Source organism: Erythrolamprus reginae, chromosome 12 (genome assembly GCF_031021105.1).
Source record: "Erythrolamprus reginae isolate rEryReg1 chromosome 12, rEryReg1.hap1, whole genome shotgun sequence".
NCBI lineage: Eukaryota > Metazoa > Chordata > Lepidosauria > Squamata > Dipsadidae > Erythrolamprus > Erythrolamprus reginae.
This window is the reverse complement of record NC_091961.1, coordinates 24,176,433-24,182,432: the sequence shown is the minus strand read 5'-3', so window position 1 is coordinate 24,182,432 and position 6,000 is coordinate 24,176,433.

Genomic DNA, 6,000 nt, shown 5'->3' with positions numbered 1-6,000 from the left:
AAAATAATATTTTCTCATGTTGCTTTTGATCTTTCCCCCAACTAACTTCAGATTGTGTCCCCTTGTTCTTGTGTTCACTTTCCTATTAAAAACACTCCCCTCCTGGACCTTATTTAACCCTTTGACATATTTAAATGTTTCGATCATGTCCCCCCTTTTCCTTCTGTCCTCCAGACTATACAGATTAAGTTTGGATTGAGTCAAATTTAGACTCTGTCAACACCTTGCTCCAGCAATGGGCAGCCAAATGTTTTACTGCCACACTGTGGGTGTGGCTTATTTTGTGGGTGTGGCTTAATGGTCAGGTGACTGGGTAGGCGTGGCTTTTAGGCCATGTGATCAGGTGGCAGTGGCTTGAACTATCATCATTGTTCAAGTGAACTGTTAAGTCCTCGACTTACAACCTTACCAGTGTCGCTCGCTGGCGTGACAATTTGCTTTGTGTTTCCCATGCTCTGTTTCCTGGGTCACCTCGCCTGCCTCAGGCTGGGTAGCTAAGTGAACGAATGCTGCCAGAAGCATAAATGCTGCCAGTGCTACTTCCACCCACGCCTTCTGCTTGCACCTCGGGCAGGAGGTGGCCGCAGGAGGCTGGAGGGGAGCCGGGTAAGAGAGAGGAAAGCTCGTCCGAGGCCAGGAAGGAGGAAAGAGGAAAAAAGCAAGGAGCGCAGACGCAGCAGGGGGAAAAAGGAGAGCTGAGCCAAGACCAGTAATCCAGGAAGTGACAGCCGCCAATCAGCTGGAGCTGTGCACGCATCTTCATTTCCGCCGGTGGAACTATGTTCCACCCCGTCCTGCCTGCTGCCCACCCCTGAACATATATAAAGTAATCATACTAGCAGGAGTGCCTTTACGAGATTTAATTTGGATTGAGTCAAATTTAGAGTCTGTCGACACCTTGCTCCTATCTTGAAGAGCAGCTATCTCTCCCAGTCAAAAACTAAGTGTAGCCCTTAGTATGACAAGCAGATGACCATGGCCATGGCAGAACCCAAGAGACTGTTTTGCAGGGTGGTTGAAGGCTGGGTCATCATGGTTTGATCATGGTTTGACCCAAATCTTTCTCAACTCTACTTGGAGAACTGATCTCAGACTTTGGGCAGGGGAAAAATCTGAGCGGTAAACTTTCCCCCAGGGCATTTTTCTTTTGTCTAAACACAAAAGAACAGAAAAGCTGAGGTGGCGCAGTGGGTAGAGTGCAGTACTGCAGGCCACTAAAGCTGACTGCTATTGCTACGTTGCACTAATTAAACTCTGTACAGTGGTACCTCTACTTACGAACTTAATTCGTTCCGTGACCAGGTTCTTAAGTAGAAAGATTTGTAAGAAGAAGCATTTTTTCCCATAGGAATCAATGCAAAAGCAAATAATATGCTCGATTGGGAAAACCACAGGGAGGGTGGAGGCCCTGTTTCCTCCCAGGAAATTCCTAGAGAGGCCCCACAGAGGCTTCTCTCCGCCTTGTCCGGCCCTGCTTCCTCACAGGAGATTCCTAGACAGGCCCCACGGAGTCTTCTCCTTGCCTTTTCCGGCCCTGTTTCCTCCCAGGAGATTACTAGAGAGGCCCCACAGAGGCTTCTCCCTGCCTTTTCTGGCCCTGTTTCCTCCCAGGAGATTCCTAAAGAGGCCCCACAGAGGCTTCTCCCTACCTTTTCTGGCCCTGTTTCCTCCCAGGAGATTCCTAGAGAGGCCCCACAGAGGCTTCTCCCTGCCTTTTCTGGCCCTGTTTCCTCCCAGGAGATTCCTAGAGAGGCCCCACAGAGGCTTCTCCCTGCCTTTTCCGGCCCTGTTTATTCCCAGGAGATTCCTAGAGAGGCCCCACGGAGGCTTCTCCCTGCCTTTTCCAGCCCTGTTTATTCCCAGGAGATTCCTAGAGAGGCCCCACGGAGGCTTCTCCCCACCTTTTCCGGTTACAGTTTTTGAGGCTCAGGTTTGTACGTGGAAAATCTTGAACCCCATGTTCTTATCTAAAAAAGTTTGTAAGTAGAGGCGTTCTTAGGTAGAGGTACCACTGTACTGTCATTATTTCACATAAATAAATTACATTATTTTAAACGCACTCCACTGAGAGTTGAGGAGCCAGAAAGCTGGCAAATTTATCCTGCTTTGGCAGTTGGTTGAGAAGCTGCCATATTTGTTCTGACCAGTTGGTCTCTCCAGATACAATCAGCCGGAATTATAAAGTTGGACGGATTTCAGTGGCGACTAAAGATAATCTGGAATTTAATCAAAGCATCTCGTCCAAGCTTTGCTTACGCACATCCAATGAAAGACTGCCGACTGGTTTTGGTACAGCGGAAGCCGGTTCTATTGCCAAACTGCCCGTGCTATTTGGAAATTGTGTAAAAATTCTCTGCATTTTTATACTCATTGAAGAAGACCCTCTGAGGTTTTAAGGTCACAATCATATCTCCACTTGATGATTTCTTCTCAGGCTAAAACTAGGATGGCAGCCTTTGCGTGGCCAATCGCCACACTGTATGGAAGAATGGGCACATGTTTTTGTGTAAATACGATGACACACAAGTTGGTGAGGATCCCATTTCACACTTGTGGGCAAGCCAAGACAGGGTTTAAGGTAGCTGGATTCACTCAGCATGCTGAACTATACATTGAACTGCTTGGTTCCAGCATCTGGTCATGGCAATTTGTACCTAACTGCTGCAAATAAAATATCACTCCCCAAATAAAAATAATTGAGGGATGCAATGGATCAGAATATAAGAACCTTTGTATTTTCTCTGCATAGTTTCTAATTGCCCAATTTTGTGTTACTTTTTGTACAATGCACCATACCATAAATTAAGTTTGGATACTCATTCCTTATTTATTTATTTATTCAACTTCTATGCCACCCAATCCTGAAAGACTCAGGGCGGTTTACAACAATAATAAAAATACAATATAAATGTGTTTATGTTTATGTGTTTATGTTTATTAGATTTGTATGCCTCCCCTCTCCGCAGACTCAGGGCGGCTCACAACACAATAAAAACAGTTTATAACAAATCTAATAATTTACAATTTAAAATATTTAAAAAATCCCATTATTAAGCAGACATACATGCAAGCATACCATACATAAATTGTACAGGCCCAGGGGAGATATTTCAGTTCCCTCATGCCTGACGACAAAGGTGGGTTTTAAGGAGTTTACGAAAGGCAAGGAGGGTAGGGGCAGTTCTAATCTCTGGGGGGAGCTGGTAAATAGATACAAAGGGATAAAAAGTAGTCGAACATTATCTAAAACCAAACCATTATCTAAAACTAAAACCCCATTAAAAAGCTATTTAAAAAGGGCAGTCACAATCATACACATGCACACCATTCGTAGAGTTGGCCATCAAGGATGTAAATTTATGGCCCCCCAGGCCTGCCGACAAAGCCAGGTCTTTGTGGCCTTACAAAAGGCCAGCAGGGTGGTAGCAGTACGGACATCAGACGGAAGTTGGTTCCATAGAGCCGGGGCAGCTACAGAGAAGGCCCTCCCCTGTGGTCCCGCCAACCTACATTCATAGTCGACGGGACCTGGAGGAGGCCAACGACTGACAGGGGAAACCTTGATTTATTTTTTACTTTTATACTACAGTTTCATTATTAGATATTTTATGGCATGTGGTCTTATGGCGGTAATAAACTGATTGTTTGGTTTATAGAAGTGATGGTGAACCTATGGCACGGGTGCCACAGGTGCCATGCGGAGCCATATCTACTGGCACGTGAGCTATTGCCCTAGCTCAGCTCCAATGTTCATGCATATGCTATGCCAGCCTCTGGGAGGGCGTTTTTGGCTTCCAGAGAGCCTCCGGAGGGATGGGGGAGAGTGTTTTAAGCCTGGGTAGGGCAAAAAACCAGCCTACTGGGCTCATCAGAAGTTGGAAAACAGGCTGTTTCCAGCCTCCAGAGGGCCTCCCGGGGGTGGGAGAAGCTGTTTTTGCCCTCCCCAGACATTAAATTGTAGGTGTGGGCACTCATGCATGTGCGATAGTGCATACAAATGCTCTTTTGGCACCCGAAGGAAAAAAGGTTCACCATCACTGGTTTATAGTTTCTATTTAGAATTTAACCTAAAACAGAGTGAAATACCAAATGATAAAGTTTTCATTAGAAAAATATTAGAGTGTGCAGAACTGGATAAATTAACATGAATTAAATAATAAAGAAGATACAGATTTTTATGAAAGTTGGAATATGTTTTATAATTGGATAGAGGGGGAAAAATAAAAAAGAAGGGGAAAAAACCCAGAAGGAATAGAGGGAATGCAATAGTGATAGAGATAGATAGAGATGTGGATAGTTATAGATACAGAAAAGTGATAGGATAAGTAAGTAGAGTATAGTGAAGACATAGCAAGAGTAGAGTTACTACATATACTTAAATGTGATATTAATGGTGGATTAGATTGAAAATTGAAAACTGTAGAAGAGTTACAGTTTAATTTACTAGAAGGGATATAAAAATATAACATCAACGCAGTCTTACTGTAGAAGAAAGGGTTAGAAGGTTTTTGTTTATATGTGATTTATAGGTTTGTTTTGAAGTTTGTGGTTCAATGTTTTAAATGTATTTTTTAACGTTTATATTTAATAAAAATATTTTTTTAAAAAAAGAATTTAACCTTGGAACCTTTGCAACAAAACTAATGGAAATAACTTCAAGTGCATCATTTAGAGCTTGTTGGGATTTTACTTTGTTTGTTACCTTGGTAGTAGCAGTTTCTGAAAGAGGAGAGAGACAAATGAATGTCAGTTTACAATGAAATCCCAGACCTCACAAAGAGTTTCATTGGGAAAAGCAGCCAGACAGCCTCCCAACCTCTTTTTCATAGGACTCCAACTGATAAACACTGGTTTCCCTGTTATACAGGTAGCCTTCAAATTTCTACCATAGTGAAGACCAGAAAACATCTTATTAAGCAGTGCAGCTGTTGAACGAGACATCACATGATTGTGAATTACACTCTAGAAAATGTCCAGAGATACTTTACCAGAAACATAGAAGACTGACGGCAGAAAAAGACCTCATGGTCCATCTAGTCTGCCCTTATACTATTTCCTGTATTTTATCTTACAATGGATCTATGTTTATCCCAGGCATGTTTAAATTCAGTTACTGTGAATTTACCAACCACGTCTGCTGGAAGTTTGTTCCAAGGATCTACCACTCTTTCAGTGAAATAATATTTTCTCACGTTGCTTTTGATCTTTCCCCCAACTAACTTCAGATTGTGTCCCCTTGTTCTTGTGTTCACTTTCCTATTAAAAACACCTCTCCTGGTCTGGACCTTATTTAACCCTTTAACATATTTAAATATTTAGATCATGTCCTCCCTTTCCCTTCTGTCCTCCAGACTATACAGATTGAGTTCATGAAGTCTTTCCTGATACGTTTTATGCTTAAGACCTTCCACCATTCTTGTAGCCCGTCTTTGGACCCATTCAATTTTGTCAATATCTTTTTGTAGGTGAGGTCTCCAGAACTGAATACAGTATTCCAAATGTGTTCCCAAATGAGCCATCCACTCCTCTACTCACAACAGAATACCCTACACAACTAGACTTACGATCCTAGGTTTAGAAAGCTTAGAACTACGTCGCCTTAAACACGACCTAAGCATAGCCCATAAAATCATCTGCTACAACATCCTTCCTGTCAACGACTACGTCAGCTTCAACCACAACAACACTCGAGCACATAACAGATACAAACTTAAAGTAAACCACTCTAAACTCGACTGAAGGAAATACGACTTTAATAATCAAGTAGTTGGTGCATGGAATTCACTACCAGACTCTGTAGTAACCCCAAAAATCTTACCCCTAGATTCTCCACTGTTGACCCCTCCCAATTCCTAAGAGGTCAGTAAGGGGCGTGCATAAGTGTACCAGAGTGCCTTCCGTCCCCTGTCCTAAGGTTTCTCTCTTACTAGTATCATGTAGATAAATATTATTATATCTTTGCATATCACCAATACGTACTTGACAAAACAAATTAAAAAA